This window comes from Hyperoodon ampullatus (assembly GCF_949752795.1).
Source record: "Hyperoodon ampullatus genome assembly, chromosome: 14".
In the NCBI taxonomy this organism is placed as follows: domain Eukaryota; kingdom Metazoa; phylum Chordata; class Mammalia; order Artiodactyla; family Ziphiidae; genus Hyperoodon; species Hyperoodon ampullatus.
This window is the reverse complement of record NC_136927.1, coordinates 47,775,621-47,801,965: the sequence shown is the minus strand read 5'-3', so window position 1 is coordinate 47,801,965 and position 26,345 is coordinate 47,775,621. Positions and strand designations below refer to the sequence as shown.

Below are 26,345 nucleotides of genomic sequence, written 5' to 3'. Positions count from 1 at the left end.
TTTAGGAAAATGATTGAATCAGTCTTAAATAGTGAGCAAGAAAAACTAAGAAAGTCAAGTAATACATTACCAAAAACATTGGCACAGGGAAACATTTCCTTGTTTCTGATCAGGATTCTGATCCCTTTCCAAAATTAAAAAATACATGTATGTTAGCACAAACATCTTTTTTTTTTAACATCTTTGTTGGAGTATAATTGCTTTACAATGGTGTGTTAGTTTCTGCTTTATAACAAAGTGAATCAGTTATACATATACATATGTTCCCATATCTCTTCCCTCTTTTTTTTTTTTTTTTTTTTTTTTTTGTGGTATGTGGGCCTCTCACTGTTGTGGCCTCTCCCGTTGCGGAGCACAGGGAGGGGCCTCTCCCGTTGCGGACACACAGGCTCAACGGCCATGGCTCGCGGGCCCAGCCACTCCGCGGCATGTGGGGTCTTCCCGGACTGGGGCATGAACCCATGTCCCCTGCATCGGCAGGTGGACTCTCAACCACTGTGCCACCAGGAAAGCCCCATCTCTTCCCTCTTGCGTCTCCCTCCCTCCCACCCTCCCTATCCCACCCCACAAACATCTTTTTTATTACCACTCCACACACATGCACACTTCTCTGTAAGTATTTCCGTTTGAATTATTTATGAGTAATCTCTTTCTTGAATTAGGTTAATATACATCTATCATTCCTTCTGAAATACTGCTTACTTGAACTAAGTTCATCCCACCCCTTGCCCCCTTGTTCTACATATTCTCTTTGAGCAATTTCCTATTTTTATGTGTTTTACCATGTTCAGTAACTGGTTATTCCAAAATCTGTTTTACTAGTCTAATCTCTTTCTCGAGTTTCAGAGGCATATATTTTATTAACTAGTTAGATATGTGTCCTGAAATTCAACAGAAACCTCAGCTACAACATCTCTGAAATGCAGTTAACTTCTGCATTTCATCCCAAAGAACACTTAGTTCTGTTTCCCTCCTGGCTTATTAGAGGAGCCTCCTAGTTTATCTCCAGTGTGTTCCTGATGCCTTCCAGTGCCCTAAGACGTGTCTAGAGTGATCTTGTTAAAAGGTCAGTCTGCATCCCTTAGTCCCCTGCTTGTTAAAGGCTGCCCTCTCCCATTGAAGAATCCTCATTTGATGTCCCTCAACAGTGCTAGCACTTGGCCTTGTATACACATAATGCATTTTATTGTAATTATTTACTCACCAGTCTGTGTCCTTTATACCGAAAGATCCTAGAGATACTGAACTATATTGTCATTTTTTTGTATCCATAATACCAACACATAACAGGTGCTCATTTATTCCCTAAATGCTATTGAGTAAATCTGTGACTTTTCTGGGGAGTCTAGCAAACATGAGTTTGAATTCTGCATCTACTATTTACTAGTAGTATATGATCTTGGACCAGATATAGAAACTTGATAAAATTGTTTTTTCATCTATTAAGTCAGGACAATTGTCACCTAATATACTTTTTAAAAATTTAACTTTTTGAGATAATAGTAGATTCATATGCAGTTGTAAGAAATAATACAGAGAGGATACCATGTACTTTTTAGCTAGTTTCCCCAATTGTAACACCTTATAAAACTATTGTACAATATCAAAACCAGAATACTGACATTAGTATAGTTAAGATACTGAACAATTCCATCACCCAAAGGATCTCTCCTGTTAGTCTTCTATAGCCTCACCACTTTCCTCCTCCCCTACACCCCCAGTCATTAACTCCTGGCAACGAGTAGTTTTTTTCTCCAATTTAAAAATTTTGTCATTTCAAGAATATTATATAAATGGAATGATACACTGTATAACTTTTGGGGATGATTTTTTTTCACTCAGCATGATTCTCTGGAGATTCCTCCAAGTTATTGTGTGTTGTTCCTTTTGTTTCTGAGTAGTACTCCAAGGTACAGATGTACCATAGCTCGTTTAATCATTCCCCCTATTGAAGGACATCTGCGCTGTTCCCAGTTTTTTCTCTGTTACAAATAAAACTGCTGTGAACATTTGTGTACATAAATTTTGCGTATATTTTGGTGTAGACAGAATTTTTCTTTTCTTTTGGATAAATGCCCAGGAATACAATTTCTGAGTAGCATATTTAATTTTAAGAAGCTACCAAAACTGTCTTTTACTGTGTCTTCTATCATTGTACATTCTCTTCAGTGCAGTGATATGAGTTATCTGATTCCTCTGCATCTTCACCAGCATTTGGTGGTGTTACTGTTTTTTATTTTAGCCATTCTGTTGGTATGTAGTGCTTCCTCATTGTGGTTTTAATTTGCATTTTCCTAATAACTAATTATGTCAAATGTCTTTTCATGTGCTTGTTTGTCATCTGAATATCTTCTTCTGTTAAATATCTCTTGCTCATTAAATGTCTTTTGCCTATTTTCTAATTGGATTTTTGACTTTTACTGTTGAATTTTTTAAAGTTCTTAAATATATTCTAGATACTAATCCATTATTGGATACGTGGTTTACAAATATTTTTCCTAATCTGTAGCTTGTCTTTTCAGCCTCTTGACAGAGGATGAAAGCAAAAATTTTAATTTTGATACAGTCCAACTTGTAGATTTTTCCCTTTATATGCCTTGCTTTTATTCTTAAATCTAAGAACTTTTTGCTTTTTGTCAATCTTATTGATCTTTTCAAAGAACCAGGTATTTTTTTCACTAATTTTCTCTCTCTCCCTCTCTCTTTTTTTTGTTTTGTTTTCAACTTCATTTCTACTTTCTTTATTATTTCCTTCTGCGGAGTTGGATTAACTTTTGCTCTTCTTTTTCTGGGTTCATGAGGGGGATAGCTTAGATGATTGGTTTGAAAGTTTTCCCTCTTTTCTTACATAAACATTTAGTGCTGTGAACTTCCTTTTCAACACTGCTTTATGAGTCTCACAAATTTTGATATGTTGTATTTTTGTTTTAATTCAGCTTAACGTAGTTTTTTTTTTTCCCCCCCTTGAGATTTCTTTTTGATGCATGAATTGTTTAGTGGTGTGTGGTTTTGCTTCCAAATGTCTGGACATTTTTCTTTTGCCTTTGTTATCATTTTCTAGTTTGAATCCATTGTGGTCTGAGAACACACTTTGTAGGATTTGAGTTCTTTTACACTTGCTGAGGTTTGTTTTCTGACCCATTATATGGTCTGTTTCAGTCTAGTTTACTGGGGCACTTGGAAAGAATGTATATTCTGCTTTGGGTAGAATGTTCTGCTGTGTTAAGTAGATTCTGTTGATTAATGTTGAATTCTTCTCTATGTATGATGATTTTCTGTTTAGTTGTTCTATCAATTGTTGAGAAAGGGGTGTTGAAGTCTTCAATTATAATTGTGAATTTGATTTTTCCTCCTGTCAGTTCTGTCAGTTTTTACTTCATATATTTTCAGGGCTACTGTTTGATGCATATATGCTTAGGATCATCATATTTTCTCAGTAGAGTGACCCTTTTATCATTATGTAATTTCCCTCTCTGTCGCTGATAATTTTGTGTGCTTTAAAGTCTATTTTATCTGATATTCATATAGCCACTGTTTTTTTCTTTTGGCAGATTTTTTTTTTAAGATTTTTTTTGATGTGGAACATTTTTAAAGTCTTTTTGAATTTGTTACAGTACTGCTTCTGTTTTATGTTTTGGTTTTTTGGCTGAGAGCCATGTGGAATCTTAGCTCCCTGACCAGGGATCGAACCCACACCCCCTGAATTGGAAGGCAAAGTCTTTTTTTTTTCTTTCTTTTAATTTTTTTTGTCTTTTTCTTTTTTGTTTATTTATTTTTGGCTGTGTTGGGTCTTCATTGCTGCATACTGTGGCGAGTGGGGGCTACTCTTTGTTGCGGTGCATGGGCTTCTCAATGCAGTGGCTTCTCTTGTTGTGGATCACAGGGCTCTAGGCACGTGAGCTCAGTAGTTGTGGCTCACAGACTCTAGAGTGCAGCCTCAGTAGTTGTGGCACACGGGCTTAGTTGCTCCATGGCATGTGAGATCTTCCAGGACCAGGGATAGAACCTGTGTCCCCTTCATTGGCAGGCAGATTCTTATCCACTGTGCCACCAGGGAAGCCTGGAAGGTGAAGTCTTAATCACTGGATCACCAAGGAAGTCCCTGGCAAATGTTTTTATGATAGATCGATCCTTTTTGTACTTTTACTTTTATGTTATATATACTTAAGTATGATATTTAAAGAAACTCTCTGGTGGATGGCATATAGTTGCGTCATGTTTTTTAATGCACTCTACTAATCTCTGTTAAGTTTGCCAATTATTAGTTTTCTGTTTTTTATTTTATTTTTGTTTCTCTGTCTTCTTTTTCCCTTCCTTTTCTGTAAGTTACATTCTAGAATTTTCTCAAATTTCATTTTGATTTGTCTGCAGTGTTTTTGAGTGTGTAGCCTTATACAGCATTCTTAGTGGTTGTTCTAGATATTGCAATATGTATACTTCTATCACAGTCTATTATTGTCGACTTTTTTTTTTTTTTTTTTTTTTGCGGTACGCGGGCCTCTCACTGTCGTGGCCTCTCCTGTTGCGGAGCACAGGCTCCGGACACGCAGGCTCAGCGGCCATGGCTCACGGGCCCAGCCGCTCCGCGGCATGTGGGATCTTCCCAGACCGGGGCATGAACCCATGTCCCCTGCATTGGCAGGCGGACTCTCAACCACTGCGCCACCAGGGATGCCCTCACCATGTACTTTTTAACCCTTCTCTCCTTCACTCCTGGGATACTGAGGACAGAATTGTTAGATCTTTTGTTATAGTCCCACAGGTCCCTGGTACTCTGTTCGTTTTTCTTCCCTCTTAGTCTGTATTTTCTCTTTCGTTTAGACTGAGTAATTTCAATTGTTTTACCTTGAAGTCCTCTGATTCTTTCCTGTCTTCTCTCTACCTGATGTTGAGCTCATCCATCGAGGTTTTGTTTTTTTTATTTTTAATTTAAAAATATTTTATGGTGGTAAAAAGCACGTTATGTAAAATTTACCATCTTAACCATTTTGTAAGTGTACAGTTCCATAATGTTGAGTATATTCCTATTGTTGTTTCTCATCTTGCCAACCTGAAACTCTGTACTCATTAAACAGCAATGCCCCTTTCCCCTCTTCTCTCAGCTCCTTGTAGCCACCATTCTACTTTCTGTGAACTTGATCACTGTAGGTATCTCATATTAGAATCGTGCAGTATTTGTCTTTCTTTTGACTAGCTTATTTCACTTAGCATAATGTCCTCAAAGTTCATCTAAATTGTAGCATGTGGGGACTTCCCTGGTGGTGCAGTGGTTAAGAATCCGCCTGCCAATGCAGGGGACATGGGTTCGATCCCTGGTCCAGGAAGATTCCACATACCACGGAGCAACTAAGCCTGTGCACCACAACTACTGAGCCTGTGCTCTAGAGCCCACGAGCCACAACTCCTGAAGCCCGTGTGCCTAGGACCTGTGCTCTGCAACAAGAGAAGCCACCGCAATGAGAAGCCCATGCACTGCAACGAAGAGCAACCCCCACTCGCTGCAACTAGAGAAAGCCCATGAGCAGCAACGAAGACCCAATGCAGCCAAAAATAAATAAATGAATTAAAAATAAATAAATAAATAAATTGTAGCATGTGACAGGATTTCATTCCTTTTTAAGATGGAATAATCTTCCCTTGTTTATATATACCACATTTATTTACCCGTTTATCCCTAGATGGACATTCAGGTTGTTTCTACCTCTTGACTGTTATGAATAGTGCTGCTGTGAGTATAGGTGGTTTGAGACCCTGCTTTCAATTCTTTCGAGTGTATACCTAGAAGTGGTATTGCTATATCATATGTCATATATCATATATATCATAGTTCCATTTTTAACTTTTTGAGGAACATCTATACTGTTTTTGGTAGCAGGTGCACCATTTTATCATCTCACATACAGCATAAAAGGATTCCTGTTTCTCCACGTCCTTGCCAGCACTTGTTATTTTCTGGTCTTTTGTTAGTAGCCATCCTAATGGATATGAAGTAAGATCACATTGTATTTTTTTTTTTAAGGTAGAAATGAATTTTCTTTTATTTATTTATTTATTATAAGTGTTTTTGGCTGCATTAGGTCTTCGTTGCTGCATGCGGGCTTTCTCAAGTTGCAGCGAGTGGGGGCTACTCTTCGTTGCAGTGCGTGGGCTTCTCATTGTGGTGGCTTCTCCTGTTGCAGAGCACAGGCTCTAGGCACACGGGCTTCAGTAGCTGCAGCATGCAGTCTCAGTAGTTGTGGCTCATGGGCTCTGGAGTGCAGGCTCAGTAGTTGTGGTGCACAGGCTTAGTTGCTCCGTGGCATGTGGGATCTTCCCAGACCAGGGCTCGAACCCGTATCCCCTGCATTTAAGCGGATTCTTAAACACCGCGCCACCAGGGAAGTCCCACACTGTATTTTTTATTTGCACTTTTCTGATGATTACTGATGTTGAGGTTCTTTTCACATGCTTTTTGGATATTTGTGTATCTTTGGAGAAATGTCTGTTCAAGTCCTTTGCTCATATTTTAATCAGGTTACTTGTTTTATTGTTGTTGAGTTGTAGTTCTTTATGTATTCTGGATATCAACCCCTTACCCAGGTATATGATTTGCAAACATTCTCCCCCATTTCTTAGGTTGCCTTTTCAGTCTGTTGATTGTGTCCTTTGATGTAGCCCTGCGTGTCTGTTTTTGCTTTTGTTGCCTGTGCTTTTGGTGTCATTTACAAGGAATCATTAACAAATTCAGTATTATGAAACTCTAACCTTATATTTTGTTCTAGGAGTTTTATAATTTTAGGTCTTATGTTTAGAACTTTCATACATTTTGAGTTATTTTTTATATGTGATATAAGATAAAGGTCTAATTTTGTTCTTTTGCATGTGTATGTCAATATTCTCAGCAGCATTTGTTGACAGGACTGTCCTTTTCCCATTGAGTGGTCTTGGAACCCTTGTCAAAGATTATTTGACCATATACACAAGGGTTTATTTCTGGCTCTGTATTCTGTTCTGCTGGTCTATTTGTCTTTATGCCAGTACCACACTGTTTTGATTATTGTAGCTTTGTAATATGTTTTGAAATCAGGAAATGTCAGTCTTCCAACTTCGTTCTAGTTTTTCAAAATAGTTTTGGCTATTTGGAGTCCCTTGAGATTCCATATAAGTTTTAGGTTGAATTTTTCTATTTCTGTAAAAAATACTGTTGGGATTCTGATAGGGATTGTTTTGAATCTGTAGATCTCTTTGGATAGTATGGAAATCTTAAGCATATTAAGTCTTTCTTTCTGTGAACATGGAGTGTCTTTTCATTTATTAGTGTCTTCATAATTTCTTTCAGCAATTTTGTAGTTCTCTGAGTTTTTATTTTTTGAATATTGCATTTTTGTCTCTGTTTTTTAAAAAATAATCCTTTATTTTTAATTTTTTATAGATTTTATTTATTTATTTATTTATTTATTTATTTATTTATTTATGTGTTTGTTTATTTATTTATGGCTGCGTTGGGTCCCCGTTGCCACACACAGGCCCCCTCCAGCAGCAGCGAGTGGGGGCTACTCCTTGCTGTGGTGTGCGGGCCCCTTATTGTGGTGGCCTCTCTGTTGTGAGCATGGGCCCCAGGCATGTGGGCCCCAGCAGTCGCAGCTCGCAGCTGTGGCTCGCAGGCTCCAGGCTCAGCTGCCCCGTGGCACGTGGGATCCTCCTAGACCAGGGCTTGAACCTGCATCCGCTGCGTTGGCAGGTGGACTCCTAATCACTGCGCCCTGAATATTGCATTTTTGAATTCTAAAATTTCTTCTTGGCTCTTCTTTATATCTTCTTTTACTTTTCTGAGACTTCTTTGCAGTGGATTTCTGTACTTTCTTTGTGGTTTTTTTTTTTTTTTTTTTTTGCAGTACAAGGGCCTGTCACTGTTGTGGCCTCTCCCGTTGTGGAGCATAGGCTCCGGACACACAGGCTCAGCGGCCATGGCTCACGGGCCTAGCTGCTCTGCGGCATGTGGGATCCTTCCGGAGTGGGGCACGAACCTGTGTCCCCTACATCAGCAGGCAGACTCTCAACCACTGCACCACCAGGGAAGCCCTTCTTTGGTTTTAAGCATGTTTATAATTGCTTGCTGAAACCTTTTTTGGTGGGTGCTTTACAATATTTGTTAAATAATTCTGTAAACTCAGTGTTGGTGTCTGTTAGATTGTCTTTTTTCATTTAGGCTAAGAGTTTTCTGGTTCTTATTATGAGGAGTGATATTTGATTAAAACCTGGATATGTTGGGGGCAGTATGTTTTGACTGTATGTTTGACTGTATCTGACTAAACCTTCTGTTTTTAGCAGGATTCTTCTGGCAGCTCTCTGGCAAGAGAAGGGGACTGCCACGGTGGGGGAGAGGTCCTGGTTCCCGGTTTCACCTCAGTTGTCACCTGAAGGGGAGAGGGTTGGTGCTGAGTAGGAGTTTTGACTCCCCTCCAGGCCTCAGCTGATACCATAGTGGCTGGGAGGAGTAATAGTGTTTAATTAACTGCTTCCCTCATGTCCCTCCACTGACACTATGGGGGAGGCAGTGGTTCTTTTACCACCAGGCAGTGACTCTCCACAATGGGGGGAGGTATGAGAGACTCTCTTAGTGGGGAGAGGAAGGAGGAGGCTTGTTGCTGCCCTCTGAGGGTCTAGGCTCCTCACACGGTCTCCACTGACACAGTTGATGGATGGGTATGGGGGCTGTTTCCTGCCCAGTGGAGTTGAAGGTCCGGAATCTTTACTCATCTCCCCTGGTGCCAACTATATGTGGAGGCGGAGAACGTCTTTAACGTCTGGTGAGGGTGGAAGTCTAGGCTCCCCACTCATCCCTACTGATTTGGAAATGAGTGTTTCCCAGGTGTTTCTTTGGTGTTTGTCTAAACATTGTTTATCTTACTAGTTTGACTCTCCCCTGGCCCTTTGTCTAAAGGGAGTTGCCTTTTCTTGGGACTTTTTTGGTATTTACTCTTGGCATGTCTTGATTTCTGGCTTCTTCAGCTCATAGTCTGGGACACACAGTATGAGGTAGAAAACAAAAACGGAAACAAAAAAACTGAGGGAACTCACCATAGTCTCATATTTTGGGTCCTCAGTTTCCTAGCAGGTCTGCATTCTTGTCTTCTCCTTTCAGAGTCTACTTGTTTTTTCATCTATAGTGTCCAGGGTTTTGGTTGTAGTTTGTGTGAGTAATAGGTAAAACTATGTCCATTTCATCTTCCTTGAAGCAGAAGTCCCCTAAGACGCTTTTTAAAGAGATTCAATGACATAATGTTTTTAAGTGTTTTCATTGCATAGGGCCTGATAACTGCTCAATAGAGGGTGGTAATTGTTTTGTTTTTTTTTTCCATTACCTTCCTTATGTTTATCCAATGTTTACTTGAAATGTCATCATACTTTGCTAATCTTTGCTAGAAACAGCTCTTGTGTATGTTTACCTTGCTTTATATACATTGTATTATCAGTAACATACATTTGCATCTCCATCCCCCATTCAGTGCTATTCCATCAAGATGTAGATCCATAAAAAACATTGCAATCTTTTTCTTCTTCCAGGCAATTTTGACAATGTATTTTTGTAATAAGATTAGAATTATTAATTTTGGCTTCATTGAAAAATAGTTAAGTATTTTAGCCAGAAAGAGCATAATATAGGAAACAATAGATTTTCTTCCTGAAATATTCAGTTCAATTGAGGTGTTGAATTAGGTGGGGGAGATTGAGTATACTTTTCTTCTTTTAGTAAGACTTGTTCCTCTGAACAACTGCCCTGAGCTTATTATAAGTATTATTTGACCCGATTGACAGCATTGCTTATAACCTTATGCCATATCTGTCTAATAAGTTTAAAGTATGTACTCTAACTCAGTCTTTAACTTCAGAGTTAATTTGAAATTTATTTACATAGTATGTTTGGAAATTTATGTAATCATGATGACTGTACCTTATTAATATTTTATAGAAATGTATCCCAATAAAATTCTTCTGTTAGAATGAAGCAATAAATTTGTGTCACAACACCAGTTGGGAAATCCAGAAGACACTTAATGTATGGAACATAAGCTATGGAGCATGGCCCCATGAATCCCTTTATTCTCGCTTGATATGCAGTAGGATTTGGACAGCATAGAACCTTGTTTCCTCTGCCTTTATTTGTTGTTTGGTAGAGGAAAGCTTATTGTTTGAGACAAGAATGACTTAATCTTGACACCAGGCTACACTAAATTTTTCTTCACCCTTAGAGTGGACTCAGTTCAATGGAAAGACTGTTCATAGTTTTGACATCTTAAATAAAAACCCTGGGGCTTTCCTGGTGGCACAGTGGTTGAGAGTCCACCTGCCAATGCAGGGGACATGGGTTCATGCCCCGGTCCGGAAAGATCCCACATGCCGCGGAGCGGCTGGGCCCGTGAGCCATGGCTGCTGAGCCTGCGCGTCCGGAGCCTGTGCTCCGCAATGGGAAAGGCCACAACAGTGAGAGGCCCACGTACCGCAAAAAAAAAAAAAAATTCCCTGAAGGATGAGCAACTGCTCAAAAGTTCCAAGGGCTTCATTTCCAGTGGAAGGACTTCAATTACAGTCATTTTCTTTGAATAAGTACAAGGAGGTAAATGGAACCCCTGTTTCAAATGTTAAATTTGACGACTGTGTTATTATTGGTGTACTTTGGAAATAAAGCCTGATTCCAGATTACTATATAAGAGTATGAGGAGGACTATAGCCAGCAAATGAGCCACTTGATGTTGAAGTGTAGACAGTACATCAAATGCGACTTTCATTAAGCAGTGTTGCCCTGTGTGGCACCAAGTGCACTAAGCATCCTTTTCAGCAGGCTCTGATAGCTCCTTGTTGAAAGGCTTTGTGCTACGCAGTTGCATCATAAGAGGGATTAAAGAAGGGTATGGACTCATGTTGGCTTTATTTTTCAGGTAGAATTTTTGCCTGTGTGTTTGTGTGTTGTTTATAGTACTTGGAGTAGCTGCAAGTATAGAGTACTTATTTATTGTATGTTTTTTGCATGAATAAATGAGAGTGAATTAACAAATTTGTCTTCCTAAATTGGTGATTTTTGCCGTGCACATATTGAAACTGAGTTTCTATCCCTTCGCATCTCCTCCAGGGTATCCCCCCTGCTAATTTTTTAAACTCACTGTCCCCTCTGCCTTCCTAGAATGTGATTATATACACTTAGAGTAGTTGGAGGACCTCACAATATTATAGAAAGAGTAGGACAGATCAGTTTTACATAGGGAGGAGAGAAGAACTTCCTTGAAATTACAGAAGTGATGTTTCAACCTCACTTTAACTGATAGATCTTTCCTGTAGATCCCTGTGAGAAGAAAGCCATTCAAATCCCATTCATTTTACTTGTTAGGCCAAAGTAAATCAGGTTACCCATTTTGTTGTCGTTGTTTGGTAGAATACTTCTTACCTGGCATCATCAGTCCCATAGTGCGGTTACAAAATAGAAACAGCTAAAGCTTGAAATCATTGAAAGAAAAAAAGTGTATACTTTAACCCATTGTTTTATAGTAAAACAATACATCCTCTCACCAATCTTTTGATGTGGATCCTTGTATTTACATTGGCTGCACATTGGAACCAATTAAAAAAAAAAACATTGATGTCCAGGTACTCTAGAGATTCTGATTAAACTGGTCTGAAAGATCCTCAGGAGTTTAAAATGTACGGTGAGAGTTGTTTGAGAATGGTTCCACTGATTTGTGTTCCAACTGTTTTTTCTTGAATAAACCACATCCATAATGCATTGACCACAATTGTCTAGGAGGGTTTCCTAAAACTGTTGATATAACTTAGACACATGTGAGTAATATGAGTGCAGAAACCTTTTAGATTCCTCTTCCCAATCTTTTATGGTTGTCTCATACTTAATTTGACAACAGTTTTTTTAAGGAGTCCCCTTTACAGAGTTCAGCTTAATTTTTATGGAAGCAATATCTCACTTTCATTTTGTACTCACTGTTTTTACATGATATTTAATTAAATATTCACTATAACTACCATAAACAGGTTCGGGAACAAACAGTTTACTCTTAGTGTATGATGCACTGGTACCTTATAGAGGAGCGTTCATTGGCTATGAATCATTCAATATGTTTTGCAAAGGAAATGAGGACCATCAGTTGATTTGGCTGGTCAGTTGAGTGGAAGTCGGTTAAAAGAGCTTTTATTGTAAAAGATATATGGTCGGCCTGATATTAGGTCAGTTAATATTCACCTAAAAGAAGGTGGGATATATTTAATTTTTATTCTGTAAGTGAATATGTAAGTATGGATTTTCTTCCTTATTTCATATTTAATTTTTTATTCAGGACTTCAGGTTAATTAATATCTGGTGTTAGTACTTAATACACATAGATATGATCAATATAATCACTTTTATCCCAAGAGTGAGTACTGTTTCTTGCCTGTGGTTTTTTTATCCCATTATAACCGTCTAAATGATATTCATCATGGGCCTTTATTATATACCATCAATGCTTCAGAGTCTTGAATTAAGTCTGGTCTTTGAGTATCACATGTCTTGAAATATACTTCATATTAGATTTGTGAATAAATTGTAGAAAAACTTAAGAGTGAAATGCAGGTATTAATTAATGGTATTTCCTCCTAATGAGACATACTAGTAGACATTAGAGCATTAGTAAGTCCTTAATAGACCATGTGAGATTAGTCAGACCCATCACAATATGTGTACTCCTATTCTTAGCATTTGATATGTGCACATACTGAGTTAGTTGTTTATCCTCAATTGTTTATGGTAGTTGCATTTGCACTTACCATCTTTTACTTTCATTTAGAAAACTAATCCTGAGTTTTTGTCTATTTTTACTTAGCTATCAATACTTGCTCTCATTAATCTGGTTTATATCTGTTTGTTTTGTTGTCTTTTCAGATTGTGTATTCCTTGAGGACAAGGAATCTAGTCTTCCTCTGGTGTAGTGTCTATGACAAAGAACAAAGTTTTAGGAACATATTATCTGAATTAAATGTATTGAATTAGTCAATGGATGTTAGGCCTGTCTCTGTGCAGGACAGAATACCAGACTTTATGAGAACTGGTCCCAAGAATATTTTTATTTGCTTTCTTTCCTGGGAAGGAAAGAAATGGTGTATAGGCAGCTAAGTGCAAGTACCTTGGTCTGTGCTTTTTCTTTCTGACCGCTCTGTTAGATTATCTTTCAAGAAAGCTGAGTAGCTTAGCACAGTGAATACTAAAGGGAATGCATGGCTCCCCTCTCAGGGGACTTAAGTAGTGTTTAACACCAGGGTGAAATCCTCAGCTGTGGCTTTCTCTAGTGTAGAATTTGTCTCAGGAAGATTACAAGTACAAGGAAGGCTTTGTGTGCTGTGTTTTGGGTTTGTTATTTTTATTTATTTATTTATTTTTCTTTTCCTTTCTTCTCCGCCTCCTGCTCCAGGCCTTCCATAACACCATAGAGTATTTTCTTTGGGCCTCTGGAGTGTGCATGTTATTTATGTGTGAGCCTGAAAGAAAAATAAAAGGCAAAAGCAAGGCAGTGCTTACCAGTGGGAGTCATCACCCACAGGTAAAATGAAGAAAAATTACATGAATGAGTTCTCTTCTCTTCAGCCACTTTTACCACTCAGGGAACCAGACAAGGTATCAGAGACAAAGCATGGGTCTTGGCATGTGATAACCCAGTGGCCTGGCCATTTGAATACTTAACCAGTGGAGGACTCAGTTTTGCCATGTTCTTGACAGAGATGAAAGCCTTCTGAGAAAATTAGAAGGGGTATAATTTGGGGACTATACTCAGATTATTTCTTGGTATAATGTTTGAGGGCTTCATTTACAGTGACTCTCATTCAGCAAGAAACAAGGGAAGACTACTGTTTAGTGGCAAGGAAAGAGTCTTCGAATTTTCGAGCTGAAAAGCAATGTAGTCCAACCTCTGCAGTTTGTAGCTAAGGGCAGTAAGCCTGGAATCTCACTTAGTGTTTGGTGGCCACAAGTGTAGACTGTAGCTAGGAAGTACATTTATTCTACTGGAAACCAATGGTGTAACAGGACTTGAACTTTTTATTTCATTCATTAGTAATTTTCCTTTCCTTTTGTTAGGAAAAGGCCATTGTAATCCTAGCATTGGCACAAGTTTTAGTTTTTGCCTGTGCCTTTCCAGTGTTTGCCCTTATTTACATTTTATATTTATTTCTACATGCTTTTATATTTTTCCTTTTTGCACTTACCCATACCTCATTCTTTCTAATGTTTCTATGTAGTACTTGTCACAGTTCCTTTGGGTTTTCATTATAATTTGCTAATTTATTCCCTTGTTGTTGAGTACTTACATGGAGTTAGATTTCTTTCCATGAAGGAGAAAGCCATAGAAAACAATAGCTTTACATTCTCTTGAGTTATTTTTTTCTCATCATTTAAGTTCCTGAAAGTGACTTCATTGTAGCAATGGAAAGCATGCTGTAGCCTTCCAGAATCTGAAGGAATGTGCCCCGCACTGTATGTGCACAAAGATTGTGTGGATGTGAATGTGCATGACATAGAAAAACTCTCCTGCACTTTGTAGGTCAAACAGCTGATGAGTCTTAATGTAGGATTTTGGGTTTCATGTCAAATGGCTACCTCTATTAGGGAAGATAAAAGCATTTACATTAGAATAGCTGGTTAGCTTTATTAATGTTGGGCAAAATCAATGTTAGGAAAATAAATCTATAGTTTTGGGGGGAAGTTATAAAATTAAACATATAGGTGACCTATTTATACACTTTTATAAAGGAATTACTGAAGAAATATCATCAGAAGTTATTGTCTATATGAAATGTATATTCAAAGCTAATATTTCTTCCTCCAAGGCTCTAGGAATATAACAGAGAACAGACATATTTAACTATAAAATACTATGATGCATCAAACGGTGCAGTTTTTATTTTATGGAGTTTATGTGTTGACTCTGATTTGAACTATCACTCTTTTTATCATGTGGGAAGTTTTGGAAACAATATGGTCAAAAGTGTAAGGATTTTGACCTTATATTGATTCCACTTGTGTTATTTTACCATATTTTTCTTTTCAAAGAAGTGTGTGTTGAAAAGGGAAGCTTTATGTTTGCTAATCCGAGTTTTAAAGTGTTTATGGAAATTTTGATAGATTCTTTAATAAATGTTTCTCTCCAGCAAAAGATTTCCTGACAGTGGAGTTATTAGGATCAATGGACATGTGTGGTTTTTTTTTTTTTTTTTTTTTTTTTGCTTTTCTATTATATTATTTTCAAAAAAAGTTTGTTTCACTTTATCTTTTTATACAGATGAGGATAGACACTTTTCCTTGCACTGACTCTAGTGTGTGGTGCCTCACAGGTGCTCTGTGGAAATCTTTTCCTCTTCCTGGGGCAATTTTTCTGAAACTGCCCTAAATGGTAGCTGACTCCATTCCATCCTTCCTCAGACCAAACAATACTTTATCAAAATCCAGCCACCCCACTGCTCTAACACTTTCTAGTTGTCTGTAGGCCTTGGCAGATAAGTAATCTGGGAGCTGTGGTTGGGAGGGGCTGGGCAAACTCTGTCACGTATCATTGTTGTGAGATCATTACTACACCAAAATCTGGAGGTGATTATGGATAATGGCTAGCTAGTGACATAAAATTTTGGAAAAGGTTTTGCTGGCCTTTTTCTAAAGAGAAAAAACTAATGACATACTAAAAGTAAAGGTATTCCTCATTCAGCCATGTGTCTGAAGCCATTGAGAAGGTCCCCAAGTGCATTTTTTTCAGCTTTATTGAGGTATCATTGACAAGTAAAATTGTGTGTACATAAGGTGTGATAATTTGATATAGGTATGCATTGTGAAATGGTTACCATAATCAAGTTAACACATATATCACCTCACATAATTACCCTGTGTGTGTGTGTGTGTGTGTGTGTGTGTGTGTGTGTGTATGAGAGATGGGAAAGCTTAATATTTACTCTCAGCAAATTTCATGTATACAAGAGTGTTACGAACTGTAGTCACCACGCTGTATATTAGATCCTCAAAATTTACTCATCTTATAATTGTAAGTTTGTATCCTTTGATCAGCATCTCCCCATTTTCCCTATCCCCCAGCCCTTGGCAACCACCATTGTACTTTCTTTTTCTACAAGTTCTACTTTTAAAAAATTTCATATGTAAGTGATAGCATGCAATATTTGTCTTTCTCTGTTTGGCTAATTTCACGTAACATAATGCCCTCCACATTCATCCATTTTGTTGCAAATGATAGGATTTCCTCCTTTTTTAGGGTTAAATAATATTTCTCTTTCTCTGTGTGTGTGTGTGTGTGTGTGTGTATCTATCTATCTATGACCTTCTTTATCCATTCATCCATAGGCCAACATTTAGGTTGTTTCCATGTCTTGGCTATTGTGAATAATGCTACAGTGAACATGGAAATGCATATATCTTTGTAATATAGTTCAAGGTAGTTCAAGATAATGTTTTCCTTGCCTTCAAATATATCCCAGAAGTGGTTTTGCAGGCCCATGTGGTATTTCTATTTGTCATTTTTTGAAGAACCTCTGTACTGTTTTCCATAATAGCCGTACTAATTTATATTCCCACTGACAATGTACAATGTTTTCTTTTTCTCCCTATCCTTACCAACATTTGTTATCTCTAGTAGCCAACATCTGTTATCTATCTAGTAGACATTCTAACAGATGTCAGGTGATATCTCATTATGGTTTTTTTTTTTTTTTTTTGCGGTACGCGGGCCTCTCACTGTCATGGCCTCTCCTGTTGCGGAGCACAGGCTCCGGACGCGCAGGCTCAGCGGCCATGGTTCACAGGCCCAGCCTCTCCGCGGCATGTGGGATCTTCCCGGACCGGGGCACGAACCCGTGTACCCTGCATCGGCAGGTGGACTCTCAACCACTGCGCCACCAGGGAAGCCCCCTCATTATGGTTTTGATTTGCATTTTCCTGATGATTAGTGATATTGATTACCTTTAATATACTTGTTGGCCATTTGTTAACTTCTTTGGGAAAATGTCTACTCAGGTCCTTGTAAATTAGATGATGTGTATTTGTGGGTTTTTTTGTTTTTGTTTTTGTAAGTTTTATGAGTTCCTTATATATTTTAGATATTTTTTTCAGATATATGATTTGGAAATATTTTCTCCTGTTCTGTAGGTTGCCTTTTCATTTTGTTGATTGTTTCCTTTGCTATGCAGAAGCTATTTAGTTTGATATAGTCTGCTTGTTTATTTTTGCTTTTGTTGTCTGTGCTTTGGTGTCATCCGGGAAATCATTGGCAAGACCAGTATTAAGGAGCTTTTCCCCTGTGTTTTCTTCTGGAGTGTTAGGGTTTCAGGTCTTATGTTTAAGTCTTTGTTCCATTTTGAATTAATTTTCGTGAGTTGTGTAAGATAGAGTCCAGTTTCATTCTTTTGCTTGAGGATATCCACGTTTCCCAGCACTGTTTATTGAAGAGATAACCTCTCACCATTGTGTGTTCTTTTGCCCTTGTCAATGATTAGTTGACCATATATTTGTGGGCTTATTTCTGGGCTCTTTATTTTGTTGCATTTGTCTATGTGTTTGTTTTTATACCAGTACATGCTGTTGTTATTACTGTAGTTTTCTGATATAGTTTGAAATCAGGAAGTGTGATACCTCCATCATTGTTCATCTTACTCAAGATTGCCCTGGCAATTTGGAGCTTTTTGTGGCTCTATATGAATCTTAGGATTGTTTTTCCTATATCTGTGAAAAATGCCATTGGACTTTTAATAGGGATTGCATTGAATCTGTAGATCACTTTGAATAGTATGGACACTTTCAAAATATGAATTCTTTCAATCCAAGAACATGAGATATCTTTCCATTTATTTGTGTTGTCTTCAGTTTTTTTCATCAATGTCTTACAGTTTTCTGTGTATAGATCTTTTAGTTCCTTGCTTAAATTTATTATTAAGTATTGTATTGTTTTGTACTATTGTAAATGGAATTGCTTTCTTAATTGTTCTTTCCAGTAGTTTGTTGTTAGTGTATAGAAATGCAACTGACTTTTGTATCTTGATTTTGTATCCTGCAGCTTTGCTGAATTTTTTCATTAGTTAAAATAGGTTTTTTTTTTTTAATATAGTCTTTAGGGTTTTCTGTACTCAAGATTATGTCATCTTCAGACAATTTTACTTCTTCCTTTTTGATTCGATGGCTTTCATTTCTTTTTCTTGCCCAGTTGCTCTAGCTAGGACTTCCATAACTATGTTGAATAGAGTAGTGAGATTGGACTACCTTGTCTTGTTCCTGATCTCAGAAGAAAGGCTTTTAGCTTTTTACTGTTGAGTATAATGTTAGCTGTGGGCTTCTCATATATTACCTTTTTTGTGTTGAATTATATTCCTTCCATACCTAATTTGTTGAGAGTTCTTATTATTATAGGATGTTGAATTTTGTCAAATACTTTTTCTACATTTACTGAGATGATCATATGATTTTTATCCTTTATTTTATTGATGCAGTGTATCACATTAAAAAATTTTTAATGCTATATTATTTATCTGTTTACTTATTTATTTATTTATGACTGTGTTGGGTCTTCATTGCTGCACATGGGCTTTCTCTAGTTGCAGCGACCGGGGGCTATTCTTTGTTGCGGTGTGCGGGCTTCTCATTGTGGTGGCTTCTCTTGTTGTGGAATTTGGGCTCTAGGCATGCGGGCTTCAGTAGTTGTGGCTCACGGGCTCTAGAGCGCAGGCAAAGTAGTTGTGGCACATGGGCTTAGTTGCTCCGCGGCATGTGGGATCTTCCTGTACCGGGGATCAAACCCATATCCCCTGCATTGGCAGGTGGATTCTTAACCACTGCACCACCAGGGAAGTCCCTGTATCACATTTATTGATTTGCATATATTGAAAATCCTTGCATCCCTGGAATAAATACCATGTGATCATGGTATATGATCTTTTCAATGTGCTGTCGAATTGGGTTTGCTAGTATTATGTTGAAGATTTTTGCATCTATGTTCTTTAGGGATATTGGCCTGTAATTTTTTTTTTTCCTTATACAGTCCTTGCTGCCTTTAGAATCAGGTGGTGTGAACCACAAAAATGAGTTTGGAAGTCTCTCTTCCTCTTCTGTGTTTGGAGGAGTTTGAGATGGATTGACATTAATTCTTCTTTACATGTTTTGTGAAATTCATCAGTAAAGCCATTTTTTTCCTGGGCTTTTCTTTGTTTTTGATATTTTCTACTACTGATTCAATTTCCATAGTAGTGACAAGTCTATTCAGATTTCTATTTCTTCATGATTCAGTTTCGGTAGGTTGTATGTTTCTAGTAATTTATCCATTTTTTCAAGGTTTTCAAATTTGTTGGCATATTATTGTTTATAGTAGTCTTTTATGACCCTGTGTATTTCTGTGGTGTGAGTTCTATTGTCTCCTCTTTTTTTTTAATTAATTAATTAATTAATTAATTAATTAATTTTTGGCTGCATTGGGTCTTGCTGCTGCACGCGGGCTTTCTCTAGTTGCAGCGAGCAGGTGCCACTCCTCATTGCAGTGCGCAGGCCTCTCATTGTGGTGGCCTCTCATTGCAGAGCATGGGCTCTAGGTGTGCGGGCTTCAGTAGTTGTGGCTCGCAGGCTCCAGAGTGCAGACTCAGCAGTTGTGGCACACGGGCTTAGTCGCTCCACGGCATGTGGGACCATGGGCTCGACTCCCGGACCATGGGCTCGACTCCCAGACCAGGGCTTGAACCCATGTCCCCTGCATTGGCAGGTGGATTCCTAACCACTGCGCCACCAGGGAAGTCCCTCTTTCATTTCTTATTTTATTTATTTGAGTCTTTTCTCTTTCTCAGTTTTTCTAGCTAAAGGTTTTTCAATTTTGTTTATTTTTTTCTAAACCCAGGTCCTTTTTTTATTGATCTAGTGTTTTTCTAGTCTCTATTTCATTTATTTCCGCTCAATATTTGTATTTTCCTTTTTTCTGCTAACTTTGGGCTTAGTTTCTTCTTCTTCTAGTTCCTTGAGGTGTAATATTAGATTCTTGTTTATTTGAGATATTTCTTTACTTCCTAATATAGGCATTTTGTTGCTATAAACTTCCCTCTTAGAACCGCTATTGCTGTATTCCATAAGTTATGATATGTTGTGTTGTTTCCATTTACATTTGTCTCAAGATATTTTTAAATCTCTTCTTTGATCTGTTGATTGTTCAGGAGTGTGTTGCCTATTTCCACATGTTTGTGAATTTTCCAGCTTTCTTGTGTTAATTATTTCTGTTTTCTATTGTGGTCAGAAAAGATACTTGATATGATTTTAATCTTCATAAACTTGTTAAGACTGGTGTTGTTTCCTGTAATATTCTAGAGAAAGTTCCATGTGTGCATGAGAAGAATGTGTATTCTGTGCTGTTGGATGGAATGTTTTATATATGTCTGGAAGTCTCATTTGGTCTAAAGTCCAATATTTCTGTACTTATTTTCTGTCAGGATGATTTTCCGATTATTGAAAGTAGGGCAGGGCTTCCCTGGTGGCGCAGTGGTTGAGAGTCCGCCTGCCGATGCAGGGGACACAGGTTCGTGCCCCGGTCTGGGAAGATCTCACATGCCGCGGAGCGGATGGGCCCATGAGCCATGGCCGCTGAGCCTGCGCGTCCAGAGCCTGTGCTCCGCAACGGGAGAGGCCACAGCAGTGAGAGGCCCACGTACCACAAAAAAAAAAAAAAAAAAAGAAAGAAAGAAAGTAGGGCATTTAACTCTCCCACTATTATTATGTTGCTATGTATTATTGCTTTCAGATCTGTTAAAATTTGTTTAATATATTTAGTTATTCCCATGTTGGGTGTGTATATATTTACAATACATACACAGATCTTCCTGATGAATTGAACCCTATATCATTATGTAATGACCTTCTTAATCACTTGTCCCAGTTTTTGACTTAAGGTTTATTTTGTCTGATGTAAGTATGGCTGTGCCAGCTTTCTTTTTGTTTCCATTTGCATGGCATATCTTTTTCCATACCTTCACCTTCAGCTTATGTGTGTCCTTAAAGCTGAAGTGAGTTGCTTGTTGGCAACGTGTAGTTGTGCTTTGTTTTTTATTTACTCTCCACTTATATGTTTTTTGATTGGGAAATTTCAACAACTTACATTTAGAATAATTATAAGGTAAAGATTTGCTATTGCCATCTTTTTAATTGTTTTCTGAGAGCTTTGTAGTTCCCTTGTTTCTTTCTTCTTCTCTTGCTGTTTTCTTTTGTGATTTCATGGTTTTCTCTAGTGGTATGCTTTGATTCCTTTTTCTTTATCTTTTGTGTATCTACTTTAGGTTTTTGCTTTGTGGTTACCATGAGGCTTACGTAAAACATATAGTCTATTTAAAGCTGGTGACAACTTAACTTGATTGCATATAAAATTTCTGCCCATTTATTTTTCCCCTGGTTGCCCATATCTCTTGAAAGATTTGGGAAGTTTTCAGCCGTAATTTCTTTAAATAAACTTTCTGCCCCTCTTGTCTGTCTGTTCCTTTTGGGACTCCCATAAAGAGAATATTGTTTCATTTTGTGGTATCCCATGATTCACTTAGGTATTCTTTACTTTTTTTCATTCTTTTTTCTCCTCTAGGCAGTTTGAAATGACTTGTCTTTGAGTTCATAGATTTTTCTGTTGATCAGGTCTGCTCTTGATGCTCTGTATTGCAGTTTTCATTTCCTTCATTGAATTCTTCAGCTCCAGAATTTCATTTTGGTTCTTTTTTTATGGTTTCTATCTTTCTGTTGAACTTCTCATTTTGTTTCTGTATCTTTCTTTTCTGATTTCATTGAGTTGTCTATCTGTGTTCTCTTATAAGTCATTGAGCTTACTGAAAATAATTATTTTTAAATTCTTTCTCTGCAATTCATAGATGTCCATTTTGGGGGATTCAGTTACTGGGATATTATTGTGTTCCTTTGGTAGTTATGTTTCCTTGAGTTTTGTATGTGTGTTTTGTGTTTTTTGTTTGAAATAAGCAAAAATATGCGTTGATGTTTGTACATTTGATGGAACAATCACCTCTTCCAGTCCTTATGGATTGGTTTTCGTAGGGAAGCATCTTCACCTGTGGGAGGGTGTTAGCACACTGGCTGGTGGGGTGTGGTGGTTCTGGCTCTAGAGAAAGCCCAGTAGTGTAATTTCTTTGAAGCTTTATCAGCTGATGCAAGCACTGGGGAAGATAGCAGTGGTCCTCACTAGCAAAGGCTGAGGGTGCCTGCAGCATCAGTGAGTACTTTTGGGGTCTTCAGTGGCAGAGTCTCCTGAGTAGCTCCTCTTTTTTCTTCCATGGGGTTGTCGTGGCTGACTGGACCCTTTAAAGACTACTTTTGTTCATGAATTAGCTGAGTAATTTTGCGGGGAGGAGGTTTTGGGGGGACAAAGTCTACTATCTCTTACTCCACTATCTTGCTGATGTGTCTTCCCCAAACACATTTGGATCATGTGCAGAGTGTGCTGTGTTTTCTATTTATTTATTTATTTTAAAAATTTATTTATTTTGTGGTACGCGGGCCTCTCACTGTTGTGGCCTCTCCCGTTGCAGAGCACAGGCTCCGGACACGCAGGCTCAGCGGCCATGGCTCACGGGCCTAGCCGCTCTGCGGCATGTGGTATCTTCCTGGACCGGGGCACAAACCCGTGTCCCCTGCATCGACAGGCGGACTCTCAACCACTGCGCCACCAGGGAAGCCCATGCTGTGTTTTCTTATAGTTCAGTCTTGTCTCTGTCCTTGAACAGAGGCAAGGAAACAGATCCAGCAGCTGTTTGGCTTCATTACTTTACTAACACTGCCTTCACAGTGCTAGGGTTGTGTATTTCTGCCTCTTACTAGTCCTGGAAGTATAATTAAAGGCATAAACAATTGGGTAGAGATATAGGATTCACTGGTTTTCATTGTGGTGATGGTTTTATCATTTTGCATGTATCAGCCAATATGATGAACCCTTTATAGTTTAGCATTCTTCTGCTCAGCATCCTCTAGGACTTCTCATTTGACTCAGAATAAAATCTCAGCACTTGGTCATGGCCTCTGAGGTCCTAAATGACCCCTGCTCACTTTCATTCCCTCTGTCCCTCTAGGCCTGCACGAGTCCCTCATCAGCCTTCTGTAGTTCCTTGGACTGTTCACACTGCCTAGGTTTCTCTGCCACATATTGTCACGTGGTGGGTTTTATCTTGCCCCTTAGATCTCAATTCAGACTTTACCTCTTCAGTGCCATCTTCTCTGATCCATGTTTGCCCCCTTTACTTATTTCTTATTATGTCATTTTTCTTTTTAATTCCTTAATATCACTTAGAACCATCTGAAATTATCCTATTTGTAAATGTATTTACTTTATTTAGGGTTTTTTTGTTTGCCATTTCTTATTGAAAGTTAAGTTCAGTGACAGCAGGACCTTTAGGATGTTATTTGCTGTTATATCCTCAGCACTTGGTACATTGCCTGGCACACAGTGAGTGCACTAAATCAATATTTGTTGGATGAATGTATGAATGGACCAAACAAGCCCCTGTAGTATGGCAGGTGTTATGTTAGCAATTAAAAAAAAATAAATTAGATTTACTTCCTGCAAACAATGTTTTCCATAACCTGGAATTGTTAGTTGGAATTCTTTACAGAAATCCAGAGTTAGGCTTGCTTGGAAAAATAATCTTCCTGATCATAATGCCTTTTTCCTTCCCACCACTGTGGCTGTTCTTGGCTATAAAGCCAGTTTTCAGGTCAGAACTTTATTGATTTTGGCCAAAGGCCAATGCAAACTTTCCAGTATTTCTAAGGGTCTCTAGACCTTTCCACCTTGACTAGGACTGTAATTCTTTCCTGAAGAGCTAATTTTTTTGACAATTAAAGGGCACAATAGAAATTGTACACATTAACATTATTATTCTGTGTATGTTCTGAAAAATTATCCACATTTGCTGTGAAGACTTAGTTATTAGCAGATTAAATAATATTCCTTTCAATTTTTAGTGTAATATTTCTGGTACACTGCCACGTCTGAGATTCTGATTTAAAAGTGGGAAACAAATTAATAGCAATTATTTGGTTAAGTTTTGGGTTACCTCTGACTCAAATACTGGTAACCCTTTCCCATTCTTTAAAAATAATTCTCTTAGGTTTAATGAGTTATGTCTTGGAGTTGCAGAAGCAGTAGGTTTGACATTTAGGACTAGGTCCATAATATCTGGAGATAAGCTTTGCGAAACCTGCATTTGGACTGTGTGCCTATGGTTACAAAGACAATATTGAGATGAAAAGATTGAGGATTTTAAGTCTAAAATTTTAAAGCCATTCCTCATCCCATGATTATTTCTCCCAGATGGATTAAACATTTTACAGCTATTTATAAAAGAGTAATTTGACACTGTAATTCAGTTCCCATGACAATCATAGAACATTGGATCCCTAACTGTATTAAACTAGACTAAACGAATAGGTGATAGGAGGGCTGTTCTAGATTAAAGGAGGCTTAAGAGACATGACAATCAAAAAAGCAGAGTGTGAGCTTTGATCAAATCCTTGGTTGAGGCAAATGCTCTAAAGGTCATTCGGGAACATGTAGGGAAATTTGAAACTTGGACTGTATTAGATGATAGTATTGAGTAAATATTAAACTCTTGAGTATGTTAATGATACTGTAGTTATGAAGGAGAATGTCCTTGTTCTCAGATTCATGCTCAGATAATGGGACGAAGTATCAAAGTTTGCAACTGTTTTCAGATGGTTCAACAAGATTTTGTGTGTGTGTGTGTGTGTGTAGAAGGCATAGAGTGGGGAGAGAAGGAAAAGGGAGATGGGACAGGAGGGGAGGAGGCAGAAGGTGGGCACATCTGACAAAATGTTAATTAGTGAACTTTGTAACAAAATGTTACAATTAGTGAATCTGAGCAAAGAGTATATGGGCGTTTGTTGTACTCTTTTTTTCAATTCCTCTTTGGATTTAAATATTTTCACAATAAAGACTGCAGGAAAATATAATAAAGAGAAGCTAAGTTTGGAAAAGCAGTGATTAAAGCAATTTTTTATCACTTCCAAACTCTGAAAGACTACTTGCTATCTAGTTTCCATCTTTGTTTCAATACTGATCTTGATGATGAAATAGTTTTTAGTTGGTACATTTAGATTCTGTTAATGGAATCTGCTCATAAAATGTTTCTATGTAGACAAATAATATTGTTTAGTATATCAGAAATCAGGATTAGGAAGGTGCAGTAGAAGGAAGCTGCCTGTAATCCCAAGCATCTACTGGGTTACTTGCCAGTAGGAGTATTTTGTTTTAAACTTATTGTGTGTATGCCCAGGGAGAGGAGAAGTGTGTTTACCAGTTTTGCTTACTATTACCCTCAGTGTGGAATTTTGAGTATTTGATTGGCTTTAAAATTTCTAGTTCATTTTCATATGTGCCAGGTGATACCTTATGTCAAACTTGGAAGGTAAAAATAGTCATTGTTCTTCAAGCCAGAAAGACTTCTGGGTGGTTGGGGCAAGGAGGAAGGAGAGAGGGAATATGAAACAAATGATTATCTGAGTGTAACTTTGATAATGCATCTACTGGCTTTACTAAAGCTGCCTTTACATTGTTGCTGGCTTCAGGGATGTGGTAACTGCCTCTTGAAAGGTTGGTGACTCTAGTGACATAAAGGATGATATTTGCCTCATTACAGAGTCTTTTTTTTTTTTTCCCTGCAGAGAATTAACAGTCTGACTTGTCTAACAGTCTTCTCTTTGTGGCCCATATTCTTCCATGAGCCCATTAGAAAATCTAAAATGATGAGTTTAGAATTCTTCTAGCCCAACCTTCTTTCTCTTCAGAGGAGACTATGTTTTTCAGGGCAAGGTGCTACTTGGGCAAGATGGCAGAGCTGGCTGGTGCTAGCACTTGTCATCTTGTTTAAATGATGACATGGTGCACAATAGAGGCTAGTTTTCCTAGCCTCTATTGTGCATCATGTCATCATTTAAACAAGATGACAAGCTTCTCAGATCCATTGTACGTAGATCCTGAAAGAATGGATAACATTTAATGCCACCTGTCATATATATCATATGTTGAGTTGTTTATTGTAGTTGTTCCCCTATAAACTGTAAACTCCTCTGGGGCAGGGTTTTTGTCTGTTTTGTATACTGCTATTTTCCTGGTACCTAGAACACTGGCTGGAAGGTGATAGTCACCCAGTAAATATTTACTGAATGAATGATTGAACCAGAAGCAAATGAGTAAGAATAGATTCACAGCTGCCCATGTAGCAGGATTTCAGGGAAATAATGGATTGGCTAGAGTACCACACCCCTATGTAACTAGCTCATGGTCTAAGGTGAACAAACAATT

The 26,345-nt window shown here is 38.0% G+C and overlaps 1 protein-coding gene across 5 annotated transcripts in view; it reads left to right on the top strand.

Moving 5' to 3' along the window:
- Positions 1–26,345, top strand: part of AUTS2 (activator of transcription and developmental regulator AUTS2) — a gene marked incomplete at its 5' end in the record, with an annotated part of 1,137,287 nt that overhangs the window by 356,430 nt on the left and 754,512 nt on the right. The window lies entirely within an intron of this gene.